Raw genomic sequence first — 15,448 nt, forward strand, 5'->3', positions numbered from 1 at the left:
GTATATCAAAAGATGCTTTTCATCTTCTGTTATCTGTTGCCTAATTTTATATATATGAACTATGATGAACTTCTCAAGATTACGTTTTGCTGTCCTTTTGTTTTCAATAGAACAACTTTTTTTAGAGAGGGAGATGGGGGGGTGGGGAGGCAAAGAGGGGAGAGACTCTTAAACAGGCTTCATGCCCAGCATGGGGCTTGATCTCAGAACCCAGAGATTATGACCTGATCTGAAGTCAAGAGTAGGACTCTTAACCAACTCTTAACCTACTGGTGACCCAGGCATCCCTGGACAACTTTTTTGGCAAATTCCAACATGGTTACTCCAATTAATACAACATGGTTAAAATGATAGGCATATAGAAATTATTGGTGTAACCTTCCATGTACACACATTAACCGTGCTAACATTTTTGTGTATAATTGTAGTGATGACTAAATCCATAAATCAGTATATATAAAGTCCTTTTTATGTGAACTAATTTGTAATAAGGCCAATATTAGGGGCAGAAAAGATGGGAAGAAAGCAGACTGTAAGGAGCCATGCAAGTATATTAGGATTTAAGTAAAAATGGGAAGCCACTTAAGGGGCTTGAGTCAGGGAACTGGGTACAGTCAGATTTCTCACTGGCCATATCACTCTGACACTCAGATTTGTGGTGTGAGTTGGAGATCTAAATTTAGGAGTCCTCAGTAAATGCTTAGAAACAAGCACTTGGAGAGGTAAGAAAACTTGGCAGAAAGGATATAGTTTGAAAATGACAATTCATAGGACTTGCCGAGAAGCCAACAGAAGACTGAGGAGCAAGAACTAGGAAGTTAGGTGGAAGTTTATTTTACCCCCCTACATGTGTAGAGGGGTCCTGAGTAAAAGATGAGAACCACTCCCTTAAAATTTAGAGGGAAAGAATGGAATACAGAACACAGGAATATTTAGTCTTTGATCTTGACAGTTAATATCTTGACTTAAAAGGAAGGTAAAGAGGATGGGTGGTGTGGTGTCTAAATGGGGTGTCTCGATCAGATGGGGGCCCCTAAATGTGGGGCAGTGATAGGGTGAAAGTGGTGGCGGGAGGTGAAAGAATTCGCCTGAGGTGGAACAAAGAAGTTGATTGAATGCAGTGCTAGAGAATGGTGGGCAGGGTCGCTGTTGGCCTGGAGGAAGTAGGGGCTGGTGAAAAGGTTGGGGACAAATGGGATCATCCCTTTTTTGGTTACTGCCTAGTTGTAAGTAGCCCATGGGTCAGTAAGAGCCTGTGGCTATTTTGAGGTGGGTCCCCTGATGGGCCTATTTGTTCAACGGGTGTGGGGACCCTTTCTGCATTCCATCCTCCAAGCCTGTTTGCTTAAAAGCGCCTCTACAGATGAGATTGGGTCGATTAAGTACATTACAGAAGTTGAGGGAGTTCCCAGCTGAAAGGTTCTGTTTTTAATCTACATATTTTCATTTTAATAATATTTATTTAAAAATCTTTCTTGGTATAAATTACTGAAAGACACTTAAAACTTTGTGGATTCTAGTTTCAGGTCCTTAGAAAGTGATGCTTATACCAAGATTGCAAATTCGGTACCCAGTATTTTCTTACATCTTCATATTAAGGTTAATTGTATATATCAACTTGACTGGACATAGGGTACCCCGATTAAACATTTCTGTGTGTGACTGTGAGGGTGTTTCCAGAGGAAATTAGCATTTGAATCGGGGTGTACTAGAAGATGGACCTCCCCATGCGTGGGTGAGCTTCATCCAATCTGTTGAGGGCTTGAATAGAATGAATAAAAGCAGAGGAAAGAATTCACTCTTCTTTTCTGTCTACTTGAGCTGCCACATCTCTTATCTACCGTTGGATTCAGAAGGAATCACACCACTAGCTTTGCTAGGTTTCTGTTTGTAAATGGCAGGTCACCAGACTTAGCCTCCATGATCAAAGCCAGTTCCTCAAAGTATGTGGCTTCTCTCTCTCTCTCTCTCTCTATATATATATATGTTTTTTGCTCTCTATATAATATCTCCTCTCTCTATATAATATGTATGATAATACATTGATGATTTGTATCATATATATTCTATTTTTTAAAAACAAAGTATATCTTTGTTTTTTAATATTAGGAATCTTAAGAGATACAGATATCTTGTGTTATATAGATAACCTAGTATCTAACAGAAGATAGATACCTCCTGTTTGAAGATCCCTGACTAATATACTTTATGCTTTTTTTTAAAAAAAAAAAAGATTTTATTTATTTATTTGACAGAAATCACAAGTAAGCAGAGAGAGAGAGAGGAGGAGGCAGGCTTCCCGCCAAGCAGAGAGCCTGATGCGGGGCTTGATCCCAGGACCCCAGGATCACAACCCGAGGCAGAGGCTTTAACCCACTGAGCCACCCAGGTGCCCCCTATTATGCTTTTTAAATAAAACTATAATATATGCTCCTTAAGAAAATTCAGGTATAATAGGAATATATAATTTGTAAATGAAAGGCTAAGTTCACAAAAGAACGCTTGTTATTATCTTAACAATTTGGTATGTATGTATCCTCCACCATTTTTATTTTATTAGAGTTATACATGTATATGCTTCAAAGCCAAAAAGTTCTCCACAACTTCTAAAAAACCTCAATCTCAAGTGTCCCCGACCCCTCTCTTCTCAGAGATAACTACTTTCAGCCCTTCAGAGGGTCTTTTGGCATTTATCTCCATTTTTTCTTTTTAGCTTTATTTGACAGAGACACAGCAAGAGAGGGAACAAAAGCAGGGGGAGTGGGCAAGGGAGAAGCAGGCTTCCTGCCCAGTGGGGAGCACATTGTTGTAGGGCTCCATCCCAGAACCCTGGGACCATGACCTGAGCTGAAGGCAGACTCAATGAAGGACTAAGCCACCCAGGCGCCCCATATCTCCGTATTTCTTAATAACATTCTTCTATTGCGTAGCCACTGTCTACCAGCCTTCCTTTCCATCCCAACTCACACATGCAGTCTTTTTTCATCCAAATCTACCATTTACTTTTATTCTAATTTTTGTTAACTTAATAGTCAGTGTTTAAGTTATGACAGGGAATGCTCTGGTCACTTTTTTCTCTAATCATTTTTCATTTTTTACACATGTTAACTTTTTCTCAAGTTAATCTTCTTCCCTTTGAGCGTAGTGTTCTATATATTATTTAATGCACAAAGTGCTGATTCTTTATGTCTCTCAAACATTAAAGATGGCATGAAATTTTTTTGCCCTGAACAAAGGCAAGGATGGTCTTGCCTTTACTGAAATGGGGAAGATGGTTGGAGCAGGTTTGGGATAGGGGAGATCAGGAGTTCAGTTTTGAAAAGATTAATTTTTAAATGTTTATAAGATATCCAAGTGTCAACCATACAATTGGACCAGCAGTTCTGGAGTTCAGGAGAAAGCCTGGCAATATAAATTTGGGGAATCATTTAAGCAGTGACACTGGAGGAAATCAGGAAGGGAGTGTGTGTAATCAAAGATGAGACAAGGGCCCAGGACTGAACCCTTGGGCTCTCCAACCTTGAAAATCCAGGGAGAGAAAATGGATGTCAACCAAGATGCCTGTTGTAGCATATCCCTCCTCTGATTTCAAGTAAAAACCCGGACAAAATATAAAAGCAATTATCTGGGGACTCCAAAAAGTAAATAGCAGACAGTGTTCAGGGACACACTTGAAGAGTATCCTGTAAGTTGGTCTCTGGGACTTCCTGGGGCGTTTCTCCTTTTATCTCTCAGCTTTGATCTGAGTGAGATAATGAATCAAAGAGAGCAAAAACTCAGAGAGCAATCCATCCTGGCAGAGGGCCAGAAAAAAGGCCCCGGGATGGGATTTTTTTTTTTTCTCCCTCTTAGTTTTGCCCAGAAGCCAGACCTAATTCCAGTTGGGGATCTGCACTCCCAGGCAGTGGGAACCAGGAAAGCAGACCCCTCCTTGAAGGGTGGTAGAGGACCCCCCGCTGTTATTTTATTGCTTTGTCCGTAGTGCAGGCCCATTTGTACAGAAAGGCACAATTACACAGAAGTTAAATTTGCAAGAAAACCCCATCTATCTGGTCACAGATAATTGGAAAAGGGAGTCAAGAAAGTGGGGAGGGAAGGAAGAGAAGGGAATTCCCTTTCTGTGACTATTTCCAGGCTCACCCATAGCTGAGCATAAGAAAACAACCCAAAGAAGCAAAGGAAATGCTTTGAGAATGTACTACAACGCAAACCCTCAAGAAGTCCCAGACAACTCCGCAGTGGTTTGCACAATGGACAGATAAGATATAAAAAGAATTAAAAATCAACACTAAGAAAGCAAGCAGCCCAGTAAAAAAATGGATAAAAGTTTAGAACAGACATTTTATTGAAGAACACAAACAGATGGCAAATAAGCACATGAAAAGATGGTTAAGATTGTAGCGGCTGGTTAAATGAACATAAACACAGTAAGATACTATGACACACCTATTAGAATAGCTAAAATTTTTCAAAAGTAATAATTTCAGGCTCTGGCAAGTATGCAGAGAAGCTAGAATTTTTATTATGGTACTGCTAGGAATGCAATTTCAGAAAATTGTTTGGCAATTTCTTATATTTCTTATAAAGTTAAAGATACACCTACCATATTACTTGGCAATCCCATTCATATGTATTTACTCAAATGAAATGAAAATATCGTTTCAACGAAGTTCACACAGAAACATTAATGCAGGGGCGCCTGAGTGGCTCAGTGGGTTAAGCCTCTGTCTTCAGCTCAGGTTATGATCTCAGCGTCCTGGGGTCAAGCCCAGCATTGGGCTCTCCTCTCAGTGGGGAGGCTTCTCCCTCTCTCTCTGCCTGCCTCTCTGCCTACTTGTGATCGCTCGCTCTCTGTCAAATAAATTAAAAAAAAAAAAAAAACTTAAAAAAAAAAAAAGGAAACTACCTCCCCTCCCCCCTTCACCTCATCTCAACCTCCCCAGAGTTTCAACTTATTACTGTTGTGGTATAGGTCATACAACTTTGTCTGTACTTTTTATTTATTTATTTATTTATGATTTTTTAAAAGACATCTATTTATTTATTTGACAGAGAGAGAGAGAGAGAGAGATCACAAGTAGGCAGAGAGGCAGGCAGAGAGAGAGAGGAGGAAGCAGGCTCCCTGCTGAGCAGAGAGCCTGACGTGGGGCTCGATCCCAGAACCCTGAGACCATGACCTGAGCTGAAGGCAGAGGCTTTAAACTCACTGAGCCACCCACGTGCCCATCTGTACTTTAAAAAAAAAAAAAAATCACAGAACATCATACTAAACATGAATTTTGCTATATATAACTGTTGGAACTGGGTCTAGAAAATGAGGAAACAGCGAAGGAGACTAAGAAGAGATCACCAGGAATGTGAGAAGATAACAAAAGTTTGTGGTGACCTGGTAGCTGAGCAAAGCAAGAATATCAGGGAGGTGGGGCGCCTGGGTGGTTCTCTTGGTTAAGCATCTGCCTTTGTCTCAGGTCATGATCCCAGGGTCCTGGGATTGAGTCCCAGATCAGGCTCCCTGCTCAGTGGGTAGTCTGCTTCTTCCTCTCCCTCTGTTGCTGGTTCCCCCTGCTTATGCTCAATCTCTGTCTCTGTCAAATAAATAGATAGATGAATAGAATAGACTAGAATAATGGCAGGGAGGCCATGATGAACTCAGATGCTCTCGAGATCCAAGACAGTAAGGGGTGAGTAGTGATCGAGAAACATGGAAGCCTCTAGTCAACTATTTGACATCTGTAGTTTCTGGGGAGTAATGGAAGCAAAAGCCAGACAGAAGTGTGGGTTCAAGAGAGAAGCAAAGGAGTAAATTTAGACAGTTAAGGAAAACCACTGCCATTCAGGTAGCCAATCCTTGAACCATTAACAGAGAGTTACTAGTCCTCTAGGAGATAAGGAGTTTGCACCGGAATTTAAATCAGCACACTGCTTCCTGATTCAGAAATCTTGCTATGGAAAAAAAAAAAAAGTCCCCTGATCTTCATGCTTAGTGACAGAGCTGATTTACGTCTTGGCTCTCCAGCCTCCTCTTCTTGTGAGCTGCTTGCCAGGTGCCAGCACCAGACCAGAGATCACACTTGGAGCAGAAATAGCAACACTCTGGAAGAGTTTTGCTGCTTTATGTTTTAAAAAAAAAAAAAATTGTTTCCTCTCCTATTCTTCAGTCATTCTGAGTTCGTGCTTAACAAATTCTTTACTATTTTAGTGTGGTTTAGGGAAGAAACATGGGAAATTTGTGTATTCCCACCATCTTTTCTTTCAAGTACCATCTTTTCTTTGTATGTATAGCATGCACTATTACTTAAAAAAGCAGTTGTAGGAGTGCCTGGGTGGCTCAGTAAGTTAAGTGACTGTCTTTAGCTCGGGTCCTGGGATGGAGCCCCATGTTGGGCTCCCTGTTCAGCTGGGGAGCCATCCTTCTCCCTCTCTTCCCTCTCTCTCTCAAATAGGCAGAATTGTAAAAAAAGAAAAAAAAAAGCAGTTGTACTAAACAAACTGAGTTGTAACTTACATTTTTAATTTATTATATATGGAATATTTCTTTATTAATTAGAAAATAATAGTCACTCTAAAAATTTTGAATACAGAAATAGAATAAAAAGCCAAAAATTCTTTATTTTACTCTCCTTCAACCCTTCTACCTTTCATTCTCCCATTCCACAGTTACACAATCTTTACAGTATGAAGTATTAAGTTTGTTTTATATCCTTCTGTCTCAGTTTTCTCTCTCACACACACACACACAATTTTTAACCTAAGTGGAATGCCACAACATTATACAACTATGTTGAACAACATGCTTCTTTCACTTAACAATATATTAGAGGCATTATTTCATGCTGCTATGTGTATATACATAAATTTTTTTTAAAGATTTTATTTATTTATTTGACAGACAGAGATCACAAGTAGGCAGAGAGGCAAGCAGAGAGAGACAGAGCAGCAGGCTCCCCGCCGAGCAGAGAGCCCAATGCAGGACTCGATCCCAGGACCCCGGGATCATGACCTGAGCCGAAGGCAGAGGCCTTCACCTACTGAATCCATTTCATTTCATATACTCAATATGAAAATAATGAAGTAGGGGCACCTGGGAGACTTAGTTAAGCATCTGCCTGCGGGTCAGGTCATGAATCCCGGGGTCCTGGGATTGAGTACTGCATCAGGCTCCCTGCTGTGCTGAGAGGCACATCTGCTTCTCTTTCTCCCTCTCCTCCCCCCCCATTCACGCTCTTTTTCTCAAATAAATAAAATCTGTAAAAAAAGAGAAAATAATGAAGTAAACCTTCACTCATATAACTTTTCACACATGAATAATTTTGTAGGAAAGATGGAGTCAAAATTATTAGGTCAACTTACCACTTAGAATGTTTTCCCACTTATTTGACCATTATTGATATATCCGTTTGTGCATATTCCAGCTAAATTGGTATTGCTAATCCCACTCTTGCTACTCTTTTTAATTTAAATTCAGTTAACTAACATATAATGTGTTATTAGTTTCAGAGGTAGAGTTCAGTGATTTATCTATTGTATATAATACCCAGTGCTCATCACATGCCCTCCTTATTCTCCATCACCCAGTTACCCCAGCCCCCCTTTCTTCCCTCCAGCACTCCTCAGCTTGTTTCCTATAGTTAAGAGCCCCCCCCCCCCCCCCCGCTTTTTTTTTTGGTGTAAAATGGTGGTTTGTTATAGCACGGAGGCAGGACCCATGGGCAGAAGGAGCTGCTGCACTGGGATTGTGAGGGGTGGCTAATTATACAGTTCAGGGTTGGGGGAAGTAAGGAAAAGGGAGATTTTCAAAAGAACTTTCATATGCTAGAGGACCTACAAGATACCAGAGGCCCTGCTATTGTCAAGTTAAGATTGTTTTCCCCTCTAGCAAGGCATTAACTTTAAGATAGTTGGGAGATTCTGGTAGAACGTCACACTTGTCCCACCCAGGAGTGTGGAGGGAGAGGGGGAGGTTGCAGGGTGTCAGCCTATGCTTTGTCTTTAGCTAGCCTTCGGCTCCCTCATCGTTTCCCCCCTGAACAAATTTGACCTCGTATCTTTAAGGTTGTTGTAGGTGGAAGGTTTCATCTTCTGTAATATCTTCCTGATGAATAAGGGGTATAGAAATGTCCCTAGCTATGGGTCAGTATTGGTCAGTTGGAGAACATGTAGGGGAGTTTAGAAAGGGGAGGCAGCTGAATCCAACACCATCAACGTATATGAACCTCTAGTTAAGAGTCTTACAGTTTGTCTCCCTCTCTGGCAGTATACCCAGTTTAATTTCTATTCCCACATAGGAAATAAGGTGGAACATTGGGGCGCCTGGGTACCTCAGTGGGTTGGGGCCTCTGCTTTCAGCTCCGGTCATGATCCCAGGGTCCTAGGATTGAGTCCTGCATCAGGCCTTCTGCTTCAGCAGGGAGCCTGCCCACCCCCCACCTGCCTCTGCCTACTTGTCAAATAAGTAAATAAAATCTTAAAAATAAGGTGGAACATTTTTTCACATGATTTTTGGCCACTATGTTTGACCTGTGAGCTGCGTGTTTTTTGCTTTCCTTTCTAAAATCTTAAATGTAGGGGCATCTGGTGGCTCAGTTTGGTTAAATGACCGTTTTGGTTTTGGCTCAGTAGGATTAAGGTTCCCTCCCATGCTGAGTGTGGAGTCGGCTTGTCCCTCTCCCTCAGCTCCTCCCCCACCCTCTCTTTAATAAATAAATAAATATATATACATATATATATGTATATATATTTAAAGATTTTATTTATTTGACAGAGAGGCAGGCAGAGAGAAAGGAAGGGAAGCAGGCTCCCTGCTGAGCAGAGAACCCGATGCGGGGCTAGATCCCAGGACCCTGGGATCATGACCTGAGCCGAAGGCAGAGGCTTTAACCCACGGAGCCACCCAGGCGCCCCAAATAAATAAATAATCTTAAAAAAAAACTTAATGTAATATTTGAATAGGTATAAAAATCAAGTTTCAAAATTCAAGAGGTAGAAAGGGATTATACAGTTCAGTCTCACCCCCACTCATCTCCTAGCTACCTAGTTTCTTTCCTCCACCACAGGTCAGCATAGGAGGACTGTAAGTTCCAACTCAGGGTGCCTGGGTGGCTCCGTGGGTCAAGAGACTGCCTTCGGCTCAGGTCATGATTCCAGGGTCCTGGGATCAAGTTCCACATCAGGCTCCCGGCTTGGCAGGTGACCGCTGCTCCCTCTCCTTTTGCCTCTCCCCCTGCTTGTGCTCTTCTACTCTCTCTTCTGTCAAATAAATAATCTTAAAAAGAAAAAAAAAAAGTTCCGGGGCGCCTGGGTGGCTCAGTTGGTTGGGCGGCTGCCTTCGGCTGGGGTCATGATTCCAGGGTCCTGGGATCGAGCCCCGCATCAGGCTCCCTGCTCAGCGGAGAGCCTGTTGCTCTCTCTCCCCCTCTCTCTAACGCTTTGTTTACTTGTGCTCTCTTTAGCTGTCAAATTAAAAAAAAAAAAAAAAAAAGTTCTGACTCTCTGTCATGTGATTGGTCTTCCAGGCAACCAGCCCCTTTCCTTAGGGGATTTACCAAAAACCCAGGTGTGGTTGAAAGGGGCTTGTTATGAAAAATAAGCCACTCCTTTCATTTTTGTGGCTCTGGGACTATTCAGAAACCCGCTTAAAGACCAACTGTTACAACAAAAGATGGTCCTAGAGCTTTTAGGAAATTTCAAGGGTTTTAGGAGCCTATGCCAACTACACATTTCCCTTTTATAAATCAGTCACAGTCTGTGACATTAATTGTAAATGTATCTTTTTAATATTTCATTTACTTATTTGTCAGAGAGAGAGAGAAAGAAGGCATACAGACAGAACAAGTGGCAGACAGAGGGAGAAGCAGATTCCCCAATGATCAGGGAGCCCGACATAGGGCTCCATCCCAGGACGCTGAGATCATGACCTGAGCCGAAGGCGGAGGCTTAACCAACCGAGCCACCCAACCATCCCTGTAAATATTTTTTTTAATCCAGTTTTTTGTCTTCTTTTGGTTTATTCATCTCATAAGAGGTTGTGCAAGGGGAAATTCAAATTTTTATGTAGTTAAATATGTCAGGTTTTTCATTTATGGCTTCTATGCCAAACTTCAAAAAGTTACCTTACTCTGAATTTTAAAAACCTCTCCCATAATTTATAGTACTTTCATAGTTTCATTTTAAACAGTGAAGTCTTTGAGTCAGCTAGGATTTATTAGATACGAATTCTAAGGTAGAGATATAATAATCTGTTAACCTAAATCAAGGGATAAACTGAAGCAAGCTCTAATTATCAGAAATTGAGTTTATCTGGGAATAGCAGAGGAACTGCAATTCAGGGAATGCAAGTTCTAGCAAGCTACAGGTGAGTTTGTTAAGGATTTGGGACAGACTATATTTATGGACAAGAAGTTGGTGGGGGGGGCGGGGGGTCCCGCTAGAGTTCAAACAATAAATTCATTGCTTGAGGATGGGGAGAGATTCTTGGTTGATGTTCATTGGTTAGGAGATAAGTCTATCTTCTGAAAAACAGGCATTTATGGGAAATCAGTCTCAGTTCTTAAATTCCATGCTTCTAAAGGCCTATGTGATGTTCTCCATTTCATATTCTCCAGTTCCATTTCAGATGGAAAGCCTTTCACAAACCCGTTTTTTCCCTTGATGGGTTACCTCGTTGTCTCAACACCATTTACTGGATGAACTTTTTAATGTTTTGTTTTTCAAAAAATTTTTTTATTTATTTGACAGAGAGAGACACACAATGAGAGAGGGAACACAAGCCAGGGGAGGGGGGAGAAGGAGAAGCAGGCTTCCTGCTGAGCAGAAAGCCCTATGTGGGGCTGGATCCCAGAACCTCGGATCATGACCAGAGCTGAAGGCAGACACTTAAGGACTGAGCCACCCAGGTGCCCTTTGGTGGTGGTTTGAAGTTCCATCAAAAAAGCCCCATAAAAAAGATGAGACCCAAGTGATCAATGCAGGAAACTTACAAACCTTTAAGACAAAGAAACAATACATTTATGAAAAATGGACAAGACAAAGGGGTTTGGGCTTGGGGGTAGTGAACTGATAAAGAAGTAACAAGGTTCATTTATATAGTCTCTAGCCCGGAGTGCCTGGGTGGTTCAATGGGTTAGGCTTCTGCTTTCGGCTCAGATCATGGTCCCAGGGTCCTGGGATCGGGCCCCGCATTGGGCTCTGCTCGACAGGGATCCTGCTGCCTATCTCTCTGCCTACTTGTGATCTCTGTCTGTTAAAAAAAAAAAAAAAAATCTCTATAGTCTCTAGCCCAAAATCCTATCCCTGGTCATATGGGTGTCTTCTACCCTCCTGCTACAGGGAGGACACTTTTCACTGGGGAGATTTATAATCTCCTGTCAGGGGGACAGAGGCAGGCAAAGGTGTCCCTGCATTTGCTGTTTCTCAAGCATCTTTAATTCCAAATAATAAGTCAAAGTGGCCTATTTTGGGGTGACAGAGTATAAACCCCTACAAGGGTAAGGGAGATAGAAAGTACTGAGTGTGTGGAAAGCTGTAGTTTTAAATAGTGGTCCAGAGCAGGCCTCACTGAGAAAGTAACATTTTACAAAGACTTGAAGGATGAAGGGTATATGGGAATTGATCATCCCAAGTAGATGGAACAGCAGCTACAAAGGTCTGAGGTGGGCCTCACAATGGAGCTGAAACAGTCAGCAGTGGGAGAGTAGGATGAGAGAGAGGAGTTAAAGGTGGGAGATGGGGCAGATTTTCTAGAGCCCTGGAGGTCCCTGTCCGGCTTTGGTTTTACTGAGATAAAGGGAGCCACTAGAGTACCCCAATCTGATGGATGTTTTAGAAGAATCTCTTTGTTATTTTATTAAATACTAATGTTTCGGAAGGGTGTGTGAGAGGTTTGGGGGAGTAGACTGTGGCAGTTAGAAGCTAGAAGACCACTTAAGAGACTATTACAATAATCCACGTGAAGACGATAGCGTCTAGATCAGTTTTAAAGGAAAATTCAGCAGGATTTGCTGAGAGACTGTGTATGGGATGTGAGGGGTAGAGGAACCATCACCATGGAGACAGGGAACAGCTTTGGCAGACAGCCCTGCTTTGGACATGTTATGTTTGAGGTGTCTTGGACATTAGAGTTCTAGATGAGGCAGCTGGGTACATGAGCCTGGAGTTCAAGACCTGGCTGGAGGTACACATTTGGGAACTGTGAGATTGTAAACTGTATTAAAGCCACAAGATAACCAAGAGAGTGGGTACTGAGGGAGAAGAAAGCGGCAGCAGCATTCACTCCAGATACTGTTGGCTCTCACACAAGAAAACATCTGATGTGGCTTGTAGGGATTCACTGGTATGAACTTTGTCACCCGAGCTGCAGCAGATAAAATTGAGGCTGCAGTGTAGGAAGAGAACATGGCAGAACACAAAACAATGAAATATCTCCAACAAACAGAAACTGAGGACTATCCTGGTATATAAAGGAATATTATGTTTGTTAAGAAAAAGACTATCCCAGAAGAAAAATAAGCAAAAGACCTGATCCATATATATCACAAAGGCCTGATAAAAGGCCAGAGAAATATGGAGGAAAATGCTCAATGTCATTAGTATTGAAAGGAAATTCAAGGAAATACAATGAGAAACAATGATGTATTTTAATCCATCAGATGGGCTAGAATGAAACAGACTGATAATACCCACAATGGGCGAGACACAGGACTGCAGGCAGTATTGGTACAATTCCTTGGCAGTGGGATTTCAAATTATTTTTTTCCTTATAATTTTCAACAGTGTCTTCTAAAAAACGAGTTTTTAGCTTGTAAGTCATGATGCTATTGTCATCTGAAATAAAATCCCCAAATTATAGAAATTCATATTATACATATATACATTGACTTTCAATGTAACTGTGCCTGCCCTAGTTCAGAGCCAACTCTTTCCGCCACCTAGCTTTCCTCCTCCTTGTACTGTAATTGGATCCTCCAGAAAAGAAAACCCACTCTGTTAACTTCCTTGCTTGAAACTCTTCAGTGGATCCCATTTCAGGGGACCCCTCACATAGCATCAGGGCACCCTCCTAGATCTGACACTATCCAGGTCTCCTCCCATGTCCTCCCTCATATATAAATATATATATATATATATATATATATATATATATATATATTTTTTTTTTTTTAAGATTTTATTTACTTATTTGACAGAGATCGCAAGTAGGCAGAGAGGCAGGCAGTGAGCTAGGAAGGGAAGCAGGCTCCCTGCTGAGCAGAGAGCCTGATGTGGGGCTGGTTCCCAGGACGCTGGGATCATGACCTGAGCTAAAGGCAGAGGCTTTAACCCACGGAGCCACCCAGGCGCCCCACTCCCTCATACTTTTGGTTCAAACTTGACACAGTGCTGGTAACCTTTGTAGCTGCCTTGCTTGACTCATTGATTTGCCTGGAGTTCCTACAGCTCCTTTCCTACTATGGTACTGGTACTCTGGTACCCAAGTTCCAGTTCCTTGGGCTGACAGCCATTATTTCACTTAGCACAGAGCCTAGAAATCCTAGTCCCCTCCTTCCTCCTTACAAACCAGGGTCATCTTAATTTTTTATCTGCTGTACTAGCACACCACCTTCCTGGTGAATAGCATTTAAAATGCTTTGTTCATTACCCTGTTTTCCTGGTTTTGATACCTTGTTAAATTTTTCTTATTGTTTGATATGTTCATTATTGAGTTTAGACAAGTCTTTGTGGTTCTACAGACAGCAAGCAGAATCTGAGTATGCCAACTTTTTAACTATAGCTTTCTCTGTAAGCCAAAGTTCATCCTATAAACACTAGAAACTGACTACAGACTCCAAGTGAACTTAAAACTAAGTAAGAATCATCTCCTACTGGTGTTTTCCTTATTTATTTATTAATTTATTTTTAAAAAGATTTTATTTATTTATTTGACGGAGATCACAAGTAGGCAGAGAGACAGGCGTTGGTTGGGGGGGTATGCTCCCCACTGAGCAGAGAGGCCAATGCAGGGCTCAATCCTAGGACCTGAGCCAAAGGCAGAGGCTTAACCCACCGAGCCACCTAGGTACCCTGGTGTTTTCCTTTTTAAAAGGAAAATAGCTGAAGGCTGTTGTGGGAAGGTCATTGAGAGGATATGACTGCCAGTTCACCCACGAGCTGGACTTGGACCATCAGAGGCTGCTCACCCCCTCTCCTGTCCTTGGAATGTATGTTCTGCAAACTGTTGGCACAATGGGAGCTGGCCTAAGGACACAGATTTGAGACAGCGGTATGCTGTTGACAGCTCTGGATGGTCTACGTGACTGAACCCAGTTAAGGCCTCCTTATACACTTTGAAGATTCTGGCGGGTGGATGCAGGGATCTGCTCACCTTGTGGGCACCCCAGACAAGCCTTGTAAATACAAGTCAGTTTCTTGGTTTATTAAGCAGTATGGAGGGGTCTTCCCCTTTCTTTGGTCTCTCCCAGCCCTCCATGTACAAGGGCCAGTTTCAGATTATACCCAGGAAAGCTCTTGAGGAGTTTGCAGACCAACAAAAGCAGTTTATAGATTCTTCCAGAACACAGAGACAGATTTCCGGAGAAGGCAATGGCTTTGAGATATACTTATTAAAAAGGAAGGAAAGAGGAAAAAAAAAAAGAAGAAGAAGAAGGGAGAAAATAAAAGTTAGGAAACTTGGATATGATCTGAATTTTTAAAAATGCTATTTGGCTTTAGTTTGTGAATGTTGCCATTTTGGGGCCTCAAGGGGACTGACTATGGGTGACACACCATCACTTTTTTCTTGACAGAGAACTTTTAGAATGTCCCAGCAGTGACTAGATCTAAAGGAAACCGGTGTTCGTCCTCCTAAGTACCTGGATGTGACAAAATCAATACAGCCCCTGCCAAATAGTTGTGTATAGTGTATGGATTTTCAAATGAGATCTTGATTATTCAGTTAATGGACCAAACACATGATTGCAAATAGCGCCTCCCCTCAATTAAGCTTTCTAGGGCAGTGCATAAAGGTGCCAATGCAAATGGATGAATTAAAGGGGCAAACTAGGAAAACTGGGGAAATAATGCCCTTTACTCATAAAAATGCTTCATTTCACCTGGAGAATTAGATATGATTAATATCTATATGTAAGTTTATGTGACATCTTAGTCTCATAATTTTAAAGTATAATCCAAGGTGGACCCAGATGGCTCAGTTGGAAAAGCATGTGACTCTTGATCTATGGGTTGTGAGTTCAAGCCTCACACAGGGTATAGAGATTATTCAAATAAATAAAACTTAAGAAAGCATAATTCAAGGCTAAAAAAGATGTTTTTTGGATCAACTTAAAGCCAAAGAACATACCTTTCTTGATCAAATCAAGGTATAGTCAATACTGAAACACATGGCAACTTCTTGAAGAGGGATTAAAATAAGGGGAATGTTCTCAAGTTTTCTCTGCAGTATGTCAGCTGTTGCCAG

The 15,448-nt window shown here is 41.7% G+C and overlaps 1 long non-coding RNA gene across 1 annotated transcript; it reads left to right on the forward strand.

Moving 5' to 3' along the window:
* Window positions 1-8,764: 8,764 nt before the first annotated feature.
* LOC309862868 lies at window positions 8,765-14,610 on the forward strand. The gene is made up of 2 exons (XR_014310764.1): window positions 8,765-12,898; window positions 13,231-14,610. It is a non-coding gene; the product is annotated as an uncharacterized lncRNA (long non-coding RNA).
* Window positions 14,611-15,448: the final 838 nt, after the last annotated feature.

This window comes from Mustela nivalis (genome assembly GCF_964662115.1).
Source record: "Mustela nivalis genome assembly, chromosome: 4".
Taxonomy (NCBI): Eukaryota; Metazoa; Chordata; class Mammalia; order Carnivora; family Mustelidae; genus Mustela; species Mustela nivalis.